A 13,795-nucleotide genomic window follows, 5' to 3' on the forward strand; every position below is an offset into this window, starting at 1 on the left:
GGGGGGGGGGGTATGTGATGCTTTCCCTGAATAATTAATCTAAATTTTGCATCTTAATTTTTTTGGTAATTTATTTATCTTCTTAGAATCCAGTCATCATTTAAAATTGTATATCTGGCTTAAAGAATTTTTGGTTTAATAATCCTTTTCTAGTAACATGTCAACTTCAACAAAGCAGAGACATACGTCAGTATCATATCTCCAATGTTTGAGCCAGTGATTGACACTTAATAAGCATTCAATAAACATTTCCTAAATGAGTAAATGAACATATAAATAAAATTTCTCAAAAGGAGATTACTGAAATGAAAAAAATGAAGCATTTCTCACCCTATTTCCTTTGTCATTTAATTTTTTTAAAAAGAACTTTAGGGTAAGGAGGGGACAATTTTTTGAATCAAACTTTCAATGCAAATTTGATTTAATCATAGTATTTTTGTGGGAAAGTAAAGCCCTAACAGTAAGGTCACTGATATCAGATTTTCCCAAGTGGAAAACCACTTATGGTTCTAAACCACACACACACACCAAATAATATTAATGACACTACTAAGTGATTCCAGAATATCTCTGCCAAGTTGGTCAAATTCTTATAAATGTATTTTATGTTTCAACTCCCTCCCCACAGTTATTGGCAAGTAGGAATAAATAAAAAATGTAATTCCAGAGTAAAAATTGTCAAAGGCTATCATTAACACATTTTAAAGTGATAGAAAGGCTGACTATTTATTATACTGAGTACCTTCACAGGAAAATTGAGTTGGGGAATTTACAGAACTAAAATATAAAAAGTGCACTATAATCTTTGCTGCTTTTCCAACACAAAAACTTATTCATCACAGCTCATCTTAAAAGTGATATCCTTGAGCTATGTTAAAAGAGAAATAGCTTAGGGATAGTATTCAAATATTGTGTATCTGTTAAAATATAAAAAGAAGCTATAAAAACATTTTCTTTTTAATTTTCTAAACATTTTATGAAATGCTTTTCCTCAAGGCATTTCCATTTTTTTTAAGTTGTATTCCTCAGATTGAGATAAGGTGTTCAGAATGTAATGGAATAAATAGCGTGTGAAGAGAAACAGTTTACAGATGAACAAAATTGAGATGTTTTAGAGTTCATCTCATTATTTCATCTGAAAAAAGAGTAGTCATTATCTGAAATGATTTTTTGTTTAATGTGATATTTAAAATTTTTAACTCCAATTCCTAAACCGTAAACAGATACAACTATCATATTTTAAAATAATTTCTGTTTATGACACTTTCCTATTATGAAATGCAAATTTCTACAGACTTATATGTTTTTCATGTGTCAAAGTGATCATTTGTGTCACTATTGTTCTCTTCATTTCTTGTAGGAATATCCAATAAAAACAAGACCACATTTTTCCTTTGCTTTTATATATACAGTTTAAAAACATCTGTGTATTGTGCATTCTCATTGCATTTTTAAAATCAAAGTTAACTTCAAGATGAAAAATTCTTAGCCTGGATTACTTTGAATTAGCATGATGTGCTATATTCAATGATTATGTTTTAAAGTTCACTGAAATACATAATTAACTTAATGAAATCAGGACTACAATGTCACAGGAAGAGCTGCAATCTTATTCTTAAAGTAATTTTTACTATGCAAAGTATTATTTCAAAATATCTTGAGACATATGGATTGAAAAATCATTAACTGGAAAATATTTTAAAATAATTTTTTGATATGTCTTTTTTAAATTAATTAATTTATTTTAATTAGGCCTATATGATAGCAGAATGCATTTTGAGTCACTGTACACAATTATAGCCCAACTTTTCATTTCTGTGGTTGTACACAGCATAGTACTGGACCATATGTGTAGTAATGCAGGGTAATGATGTCCATCTCATCCACCATCTTTTCTGCCCCCTTACTCCCTCTTCACCCTTCCCTCCCCTTTGCCCTATCAAAGTTCCTCCATTTTTCTCATGTCCTCCCAATTATGGATCAGCATCCACTTATCAGAGAGAACATTCTACTTTTAATTTTTCAGGATTGACTTACTTTGCTTAGCATGATATTTTCCAACTCCATCCATTTACCAGCAAATGCCATAATTTTATTCTCTTTTAATATTGGGTAATATTCCATTGTGTATATATACCACAGTTTCTTTATCCATTCATCTATTGGAGGGCATCTAGGTTGCTTCCACAGTTTAGCTATTGCAAATTGAGCTGCAATAAACACTGAAATGGTTGCATTACTACAGTAAGATGATTTTAAGTCCTTCAGGTATAGACCAAGGAGTGGGATAGCTGCATCAAATGGTGGTTCTATTCTGAGTTTTCTAAGGAATCTCCATACTGCTTTCTAGAATGGTTGCACCAGCAATGTATGAGTGTGCCTTTTCTCCCACATACCTTCCAATATATATTGTTGTCTTTATTTTTGATAACTGCCATTCTGACTGGTGTGAGATGAAATCTTAGAGTAGTTTTGACTTGCATTTCTCTAATTACTAGAGATGTTGAACATTATTTTTATATATTTGTTGATCAAATGTCTATCTTCTTCTGAGAAGTGTCTGTTCAGCTTCTTAGGCCAAGTATTGATTGAGTTGTTTGTTTTTTTGGTGTTAATTTTTTTGAATTCTTTAAATATCCTGGAGATTAGTGCTCTGATGTGCGTGTGGCAAAAATTAGTTCCAAAAATGTAGGCTGTCTCTTCACCTCATTGATTGTGTCTTTTGCTGAAAAGAAGCTCTATAGTTTGAGTCCATCCCACTTATTATCATGATTTTATTTCTTGTGCTTTAGGAGTCTTGTTAAGGAAGTCAGGGCCTAATCAGACATGATCAAGATTTGGGCCTACTTTTTCTTATATTAGGCACAGGGTCTCTGGTCTAATTCCTAGGTCCTTGATCCTCATTGAATTGAGTTTTGTGCATGGTGAGAGATAGGGGTTTAGTTTCATTTTGCTGCATATGGATTTCCAGTTCTCCCAGCTCCATTTATTTAAGAGACTAGCTTTTATCCAGTGTATGTTTTTGGTGCCTTTGTCTAGTATGAGATAACTATATTTATGTGTGTTTTTTTTTTTTTTTGTCTGTGTCTTCTATTCTGTACCATTGGTCTACAAGTCTATTTTGGTGTCAATACCATGCCATTTTGTTACTATAGCTTTGTAATATAGTTTAAGGTCTGGTATTGTGATGCCTCCTGCTTCACTCTTTTTTCTAAAGATTGCTTTGGCTATTCTGGGTATCTTATTTTTCCAAATAAATTTCATGATTGCTTTTTCTATTTCTATAAGAACCGATGATGGGATTTTAATTGAAATTGCATTGAATCAGTATAGCACTTTGGGGAGTATGACCATTTTGTGTATATGTCTTTATGCTTGAAAATTTTAGATACAAAAGAGAAAAGGCTAACATGTTTTAACTTATTTTCCTATATGTAGCCTATCTATTGCAAACTGGACCAGGATGGCAATATTATAAAATATATTTATATCTATGTCTATTCATGAATCTTATTTAAATGTGTATCAATTAATAGATAACTAAATAACAAGAATTAGATATTCAGAGCATAAATTTCAAATTTCTGACACTCAATCTTTGACTTAACAAATAATTTCAATATCATGGACTTAAATGTAAAAAGGAAATAATTCAAGTAATTTAAAAAAGTCAGTATGCATTTCTTTATTACCTGTGTGTAAACAAATGTTTTCTAGCTATGATTTAAAAACCATATGTAACAAAAAAAGGCTAATAAAAATTTCCCTTCATATTTTTTTAAACAAGAAAAAATAATTCATCTGTGAACAAAAAGTTTTAAGCAGCACCAAGAGATTACTGATAAGAGATAATATTGGGATGATATATGGGAGACAAACTTGCCATATCTATCAGGGATATAGAGTTAAGATTCCAAACAAAAGACTATAATGTGGTGAGAACAAGCTCAAAGCCATGCAGAAAATGAGAAATAACCAAACAAAAAAACAAAGGTACATGTATTTAGCATTGGTATAACACACACATGAGCATAAATCAGAAACCAACAAGATTATTTTATTTATAAATAGAGGATGGCATCAACATGACTATTGTATACAGAGAGATGAGACTGAAATCAAAAGATTTACTTGGGAATTATAACATACAAGAATTGTAATTTGGGACTGAGATTACACACACACACACACACACACACACACACAGTAGCCTCTGGGAATATCTGAAGAATATGGAAATAAAATAATCTAACAGCATTTCAAATGAACAACAAACACACTGAAGGAGAGGAACAAAGTAGTGATTTTTTTCTTTACACTAAGGCCTTCACAGATGTGAAACCAAGTATATATTTTGTTCTCTGGCTAAATTCTGAATGTCACTGAAAGGTAATGTTTGCTTTGAAATGAGAGCAATGTGATCATATCATGGAATTTGTTTCTAGGATTTTATTAATATTGCAACATCAAAGTGGGAAAGTAAGAAAGATGCTAAAAGGCAATTCTAACACTCTTCTTACTATTTCCTTTAAATGTTGGAAGATAAGGTTTCCCAAACTCTTGAAGAAAGGTATAAATATGTTACCCATCCAGGTATAAGGAAGAATCTTATTTTCCTGCTAAAAGAGGCATCTGGCACCCCCACTTCCTACAGAATGATACCAGAAGCACTCTCACATTATTTCTTGCTATAAGTGATAAAAAGCATAAACATGTGTTTATACTACCCTTAGGTATTTCTGTTGGAAGGAAATACATAGTCCCTCACTTATGTACAGAAGATCCACATGTTCAAAGCATGCTCCTAAACAAGGATTACACAAACAAAATATTTTGGGGTATCAAAAATCAATTGTTAAAACTTAAGAAGAGAACATAGCTCATAAGGAAAATCAGGAGTCAACATCAGGACTTTTTAAACTGATTTTCTCCATGCTATACAACCTAATGTAACAGATAAAATCAAAAGAACTTCGAACAAGTCAAAATTACAATGCAACTTGAGAGATAGAACCCAGATAATTGTAGTTAAGTAAAAGCTTTAGTATCTTCTGTCTCTGCTTGCTTTTCTAATTACTACTAATTTCTCAATAACTTAGAGCTATACATGTGATTATAGGCTTCAAAAATTTAATGTTCAATACAAGATCAAATCATTTAATATTTGTTGTTCTAATAAAACTCTTAAAAATATCTGTATATCTTTCTAAATAAGCTTGTCATTAGGTAGGGAAGTTTTCAAATCAATATTGAATAAATCCATTATAATGAAGGGGCAAATACATATGGAAATTGTATTTAAAAAGTGGTGAACTTTTTTTAAAAAGCATTTACCTCTGCAGTTGCCATGAAATGTCATCTGAGTGGAGGCACTGTTTGCTGTGGAACTGACGTTTTTCCTGGTGAGAGAGGTATAGGGATTTCTGGTGAGAGAACAGCTGATACAACAAGAAAAAGTGACAAATGAGTACAGTATATTTTGGGGAAGACAAGAGAGGCATATTGAGGCCAGTTTTTTGAAAAATTTGTGAGAGTCTCTTAGAAGTAAAATCCTGTGAGACATTTTAAGGAGAAGAAGAAATTTGTGACCTTTTGTGTGTCAGATCGGTTTTTACTTTTTACTTGAACTTTATCTTGCAGTAAAAAGGAATAGATCTCTGGTTTTCTGTAATTCTGTTTTATTTCACTTTGTATTATGTTCCTTCAATTTCAGAGTGAGATTCTTTTGGGGAATTTCAAACCTTGCTTCACTAAGTCAAGGGAAAATGGAATTTATATACACCTAATCAAAAAGATAGCTCTCATGGCAACAAAAATGTATAGCCACAGTAGAAAAGTGTCTGCATGTTCTTTAAAAACAGAAAGAAGGACTCTCACATGATCCAACTCTACCAATCCTTGGTATATACCCTGTTATGGTTTAGATGATATGTCCCTTGAGAGCCCACTTTGAGACAATACAAGAAAGTTCAGAGATAAAATGACCTGGTTATGAGAACCTTAATCTAATTAGTGCATTAATCCCCTGGTAGGGATTAACTGGTAATCATAGGCAGGTAGTGTCTGGCTAAGTTGCCAAGGTTGGCCTAGAACTTGTGATCCTTCTTCCTCAGCCTCTGGAGTTGCTGGGATTATGGGCATGTATCACCATACCCAGCCAAAAATTCTTGAGATATTGCCTCTGGATTGCTTATCCTAAGTTTTTTTTTTTTTTTCTTGAGTGGTATTTGATGTTTAAGAGATATAACTGAATTAACTCCAACCTATTTGGATTTCTGAGCTCAGTCAATTCATTTAGGCAAAACAATTTTGGAGACAAGAACTGCCCAATTGATAGATGAGATTTATAAAAGTAATGCTGGTTGGTAGTATTTTCTGTTTTGATTTTGTACTATCAGTATGCACCAAGATTCTTAATGCAGATTGAATTCATTTATTTTATCATTTGTGTATTCCTTGGTACAATTGAATACTAAAATAAACATATCATAATTTTGTTTTCTATATCAGCAATATTTGATTAATGTAAGTTGTTTATGAAATAACAGTATCTATGAAAAAGTAAGCACGTATATTTAAATTAGATTGTGTATTGAGGGATGTACAGAGCTGAGATACTGTTGCATCCAAAATTAACTACAGAAATAGGAAAATCAAGAAAACATTAAAATACCTTTTACTAAAATAAAAAAGGAAGTCCATATTGAGATTTTCCTTCAAAGACACAACATGAAGGGTACCTATGCTTGATGGAGGTAAACTGATAAATTGACTCCAAGTTTTCCTTGAAGGGGCCAAACAAGATCAGTTAGACAAGACTTAATGCCCAGAGGAGACATAACAGAGGAGCTTGTTATGTATACATTATGCTACTCTGATATGTTAACCACATCAATCACAAACACAACTTTCCTTAAACACTCATAGAATAGATATACTCCCAAGATTAATTGTTAGAAAGGAAAACATAAAATAATAAGCAGAAATTATTTAATTCTCAAAAGAAAAATCATGTGGAAAGGAGCAAAAGTGTACCACTTGTTTCTTAACTTTTCATGTTTTAGAAAGTAAGCTTGGCAGTATTTAAGCATTAACCTGTGTTTTAGTAATGGAGTTGGATGAATTATACTGTCAGAAATATACACATACAAATTTAATACCAATTTATTAATTTATATTCAAGTAGATAACGGCACAGAGGAGTTCAAAATTTCCTATAAGAAATCCATGTTTATCAACTGTTAGAAACTGTCATTGCCTCAACAGCTAACACTTATTTTGCAAGCTCATCTTTTCATTGAACAAATACTTTTTTGAACATTTTTTTTATTCCAGTTTCTAGGATGGACCCTTAAAGAACAATAAGGGACAAAAAGTCCATGGGCCAAGGAGCTTGTGGTATAATGGAGAGATTGACAAATGTAAAAAAATCTTAATCAAAGAATCATTTCTGGTTTCTGGTCATTCCTGTAGGATACTCAGAAAAAAGATCTGAATTATGAACAATTATTTATTCAACTTCTTCTCATCACCATCCATCCCCAAAATCAGAGCATAATGGAACTCAACTTTAAGTCAAGAAATTGTTATTTTGCCTGTAATTGGAGAACTAATGAGATTTTAAAACCACACAGGACAACTAATTCAGTTGATGACATTAGGTTGCTGATGATGGAATGAAGTTAGAATCAATGAATATCTTTAAAGGTAATTTTGCATATCTTTTCTCCTCTGGATCTGTAGAAATGATAAATCTAAAATAAAGACAGTGGAATCTATAATAAACTATAGATCATAGATATATAATTATTGATATAGATAATATAGATATATTAGATAATACAGATATATAGACATAATCTACAATAGGTTCCACTAGTGGCATCAACCTTCACCTAACTCCTGTTCAAATCCAAGACTGATGGATAGTATCTACCTGTAAAAAAAAAAAAAAAAAAGTAGACATTCTGCATTGGGAACTTGGGAAAGGGCTTTTGGTGCTGTTTTGGTTGACATGGATTAAAGCACACATTTAAATAGTGGAGATAGTGGGCATGGGATGGTGACTATATGCAGTTCAGAAAGGACCATTGTTATGGTTTGGATGTGAGGTGTTCCCCCAGAAGTTCATGTGTGAGACAATGAAAGAATATTCAGAGGCGAAACTTTATGAGAGTTATGAGAGCCTAAATCCAATCAGTGCACTAATCCCCCGATAGGGATTCACTGAGTGGGAACTGAAGGTGGTTAGGGTATGGCTGGAAGAGGTGGGTCATTGGGGGCATGCCTTTGGGGTAGATATTTAGTGAGTCTCTCTCTCTCTCTCTCTCTCTCTCTCTCTCTCTCTCTCTCTCTCCTGCCTGATCATCCTGTGAACTGATTTCTTCTGCCTTACTCTTCCCTCCATGATGTTCAGCCTCATGTCAAGCCCCCAGAAACAGAGCCAACTGCCTATGAACTGAGCCCCCAAATAAACTTTTCCTCCTCTTCGGTTGTTCTGGTTGAGTCCTTTAGTCACAGCAGTGAAAAATCTGACAAAATAACCCATTTTGAAACTAAATATGAGAGAACAAATGTCCATATTTTCTGAAAACTAAATTAAGTCACTCAGAATCAATTTACCAACCTAACAATAGGAATGTAAACAAAAATAGTTTAGAGGAAAAATTTTTAACAGCTTGACCTGTTGAGGGCCAAGTTAAATCTTCAACATTTAGACAACAAAATGTCCTCTGATTATGAACTTGAACTAATTCAAATGTAGTACACAAGTGAAGATGAAATTATACACAGTGTGAGAAGTTCTACAATCCAGGAACCTATGAAATTATATAGGAGAGTCATTCAAGCTTGTTCTCAAACAAGGACTGGGTCCAAGTGACAGTCTTAGAAAGCAAATGTAACAGTTTTTGCCCGAACTGGAAAAAAATTAAGTGCAAGTTCATAGTGAGTATTCATGAAACTTAGTATACTAAACTTAAATGATTAATTCTGAGTTTTATGTTTTCTGTTGCTTTAGAACGAAAATATTTCTTATTTTATAGAATTTTAGTGACATTAATTTTGAGTCTTAAAAAAATGACATTCCAAATCAAAATAAATAGAACTTAAAAATAAAATGCTGGTTTTTTTCCATAGTACTTTTTGAAAATATCTTGGTTTATGAAATTTCCAAATCCATGTCGGGGTGGAGGTGGGGGGGATGAGGTAACATTATCCAATATCATTGAGTATGGAGGTTCCAAAAATTCTTCTCACATCTTCTCTTCAAAAAAGAAGCCATAAGTGAAGTTTTACTTTCATGATAAAAAGCACAGAAGTGACATGGATTTATAACAAACCAAGTTAGTTACAGGATTTGAATATTTAATGTATTGAACTAGGATAGACAGAAATATCCATTTTGATCAATGTTAACATTTTACAAATGTCACTGAGGCTAAGCTTTTTCTGTCATTAAGTCAGCAAACCTTGTCCCATGGACAGCATTTATATGAGCACTGACAAATTATCACCCTGTAATTCTCATATCTGTATGTTTTGTGACTAACCAAATTTACCCTTTCTTCTGATTGACACATTTGTTCTTTAGAAATGTTAATGTATTGTACAAATTAAATCTTCCTGGCTCAGGAATCAATAAATATCTTTAAAAGTAATTTTGCATATCTCTCCTCCAAAAGTTGGGTCGAGTTTTTTTTTTTTTCTTAATTTTTCTTTCTTCTTTATAAAGAACGCTTCAATTCTTTACCCTACTTCCCAAATCCTAATCCACTGACTGAGTGAAGGGCAGGGAGCACATGTGTACCAGGCCCAGGTCTCTGTTGCAAGCCTCCTGATCATCACTGTGTTCTTCTACAGTGACTTCTAATAAGCTCTGCTACTTCTGAATGATACATTATTATTTATGAAGACCTCAATAACTCTAAAGTTAACACTCCAAATGCATTTATTTATATATTTATGAAATATATACTGACAACCAAGTATACACCAGAATGTTTTAGATACCGAGTTATAAAGGCAAAATATGTACCTTCATGAAACATATTTTAGAGTGATGATATAACATTAAAAATTATCATGTAATACTTAATATGTTATATGGAATGTGTATTTCAAAGAAAATAAAGGAGGATAAGTATAATCAAACTAAAGGGACAAATCATGTACCATCCCAGATTTGTTCGGCCACAGTTTTCTGCTCAGTGCATTTGATGACCCACTAAAAAGATTACCTGGTATCAATCACATTATTTTAAAAAGTGTAGATGAGATCTTGATCTTTACTGGAATCACTAAACACCATCATTGTCTTCATGGCTGAGACTGGGGCAGAAATACTGCATATAGCCCTATCTGATGCCAAACTGGTGGGATGTTCTATTAACCTGGTATTCAATTAAATATTGCTTCAGACAAAAGACCAATCTCATGGCAAGGAGAACACAATGATATGTTTATAATCACAGGATTCATGGTCATACCATGTACCTTATAACCTAGAGCCAGTACACTTAATTAAAGAGTGGGCAAACATGTAAAAAGCTTGCTTAAGATGCTACCTTAGACTGAGGATTCTGTCTTCTGAGATTCAATTTCTTCTTTGAAACAATGACCCATATATGGTACTGTATTCTTAAGAAGTGGCATATATGGACTCAGGAAGAAAAGAATGAAGATAGAATTGATTCTTCTAATATTACTCTAGTGACCAATTATGGAATTGTAGTTGCTAGTGTGATAACTAAAAGTGTTGTCAGAATTCATATTTTTCTGGTGGGACATGTCTATCCGGAGACTTAATATGCATTTCACTAAACTAGAACAGCTAATACCACAACAGGAGAGAGAGAGAGAGAGAGAGAGAGAGAGAGAGAGAGAGAAAGGAATACTTAGAATAATTTACCCTGACATATCCAAATTTTGTTGGGCCTAAGCTTATGAAAGAAGAAAATAAAATTTGCTAATAAAAAATCAGTTGCAGAGGAGGCATCATAATACCAGACCTTAAACTATACTACAGAGCTATAGTAACAAAAATAGCATAGTATTGGCACCAACATAGACTTGTAGACCAATGGTACAGAACAGAGGACACAGAGACAAACCCACATAAATATGCTTATGTCATACTAAACAAAGGTGCCCAAAACATTCATTGGAGAAATGATAGCCTATTCAACAAATGGTGCTGGTGAAACTGGAAATCTATATGTAGCAAAATGAAAATAAACCTCTGTCTCTCACCCTGCACAAAAAATCAACTCAAAGTGGATCAAAGACTTAGGCACTGGAACAGAGACCCTGTGCCTAATAGAAGAAAAAAAATAGGCCCAAATCTTTACCTTGTTAGCCTAGGATCTGACTTCCTTAGCAAGACTCCTAAAGCGCAAGAAGTAAAATCAAGAATCAATAAATGGGATGGATTCAAATTAAAAAGCTTCTTCTCAGCAGAGGAAACAATGGATACTGTGAGCAGAGAGTCTGTATATTGGGAGAAAATCTTTACTACATGCACCTCTGATAATGCATTACTCTCGAGGATATATGAAGAATTCAAAAAACTTAACACCAAAAAAACAAATAACCCAATCAATAAATGGTTTAAGGAACTGAACAGACACTTCACAGAAGAAGAAATACAATTGTCAACAAAAATGAAAAAATGTTTAACATCTCTAGCAATCACAGAAATGCAAATCAAAACTACTCTAAGATTTCATCTCACTCTTGTCAGAATAGCAATCATCAAGAATACAGGCAACAATAAATGTTGGTGAGGATGTGGGGAAAAGGGTACACTCATACACTGCTGGTGGGACTGCAAATCAATACAACCACTATGAAAAGCAATATGGAGATTCCTCGGAAAACTTGGAATGGAACCCCCATTTGACCCAGCTAGCCCACACCTAGGTTTATACCCAAAGGACTTAAAATCAGCATACTACAGTAATACAGCTATGTCAATGTTTATAGCAGCTCAATTCACAATAGCTAAACTATGAAACCAACCTCAATAGATGAATGGATAAAGAAAATGTGATATATATATACTCAATGGAATATTACTTAGCTTGAAAGAAGAGTGAAAGTATGGCATTCACCAGTAAATGTATGGAGTTAGAGAATATCATGTAAGCGAAATAAGCCAATCCCACAAAACCAAAGGCTGAATGTTTTCTGTAATATGTGGATGCTAATTTCCAAAAGGGCAGGGGGCACTAGAGAAGAAGAGGACTACCTTAGGTTAGGTAGAGGGAAGTGATGAGAGTGGGGGGAAGGGGGTATGGGGATATTAAAGATAGTAGATTGAAACAGACATTATTACTGTATGTATATATGTGACTGCATGACCAATATGATTCTGCAACATGTGCACTCAGAAAAATGAGAAATTATATCCCATTTCTGTATGATATATCAAAGTACATAAATGCATTCTACTGTCATATATAACCAATTGAAACAAATTTTAAAATTTTTAAAAATTTGACAAAGAAAAAAAAATCAGTTGCAGTGTTTTAGCAGGAGCCCATGAAGGCTAAAGGTATTGGATCTAAGATTAACTAGCTTCACAGTAAGTGCACTTCTTGGAGCTGAAATTGCCATTACACAATGAAGCATGGAGGAAGCCCATAGGATTTTCTGAGGTATCTTTTGAGACATTTATATTCCACAAAAACAAGATGGGAATTATAACAACCATGCTCTGTCAAGAACAAGGCAATGAACAATCCTGATCTCCCGTGTTTGGGGAAAGTTTCCAGGCATGTAAATTTAGTTTTCCAAATTTCTGGAAGAAAATAAAGGAACTCTGGAGTGAGAAGTTGAAGAAGGTTGAGAAAGATTGACTATGGCTACAGGATTATTTGTAGTCCCAGGAGTTGCATTTTTAGATCTTTGGGTAACTGGTTCATCTTTATTAATGTGTACTCCCTGCCTAAGTAGAAATGCTGAGACTTTCTTCGAACAGGTGTTGAATGTGTACAGTGGATGGACTGTGCCAGATTCAGTGCAGATGCTGATCTGAATCATTTCTCATGTTTTATTTTTTTCTGTTCAGTGCTACCGGTGAATTTAGGAAGTATAAGGGAGTTGAATCCCTCTGGGTTGAATATTAAGCAATAGGATACAAAAAAAGCAGGTTGGAACTAAATTCTTCTCCTTCACTTCTTTCATAATCTTTCCTAAGAAAGAGGATATCCATGCAACCCCTCCAGAGTAACTTACTGCACATGGAGGAGGAACCAGCTATGTTTTTCAGTAAGTCAATCACCAGCTCAGGCACACACAGCACTGTATTTGCCTTCCATCCCTCCTTGACCTACTTCTGTCTTTCCGGGCTTTTGTTTTACTAGTATTACAACAACCAATAAAAGATGAGCCCTAAAATTTTTCCATAGGCTTTGTTACCTAGGCAACTCATAAGAAGACTGCCCAAAGCAGTGGGAGAAGCAAGTGGAAAAGCTCTGAGCCCATAGAATGTTGAGGAAACAGCAAGGGGTCCAGTGTGGCTGGACATTAATTCATAAGTGAATAATGTTTACAGACTAATGGAGAGTTTAGCAGGAACTTGATTATATGTGGCCTACTTAGTGTTTGTAAGGATAATGTTCTGTTGCTGTGTGCTTGTCTGTTGGTGCTAGGGATCGAACCCAGAGCTTTGCACCAAACATTCCACTACTTCTATCACTACTGAGTAATAATCCTAGTCTTTATTTTCATTTTTTGTTTCTTGAAGGAATCTGAAAGCTACTGGAGAATCTGGGGATAATATTGAAGTTTCTTC

Source organism: Marmota marmota, unplaced genomic scaffold (genome assembly GCF_001458135.2).
Source record: "Marmota marmota marmota unplaced genomic scaffold, marMar, whole genome shotgun sequence".
Lineage (NCBI taxonomy): Eukaryota > Metazoa > Chordata > Mammalia > Rodentia > Sciuridae > Marmota > Marmota marmota.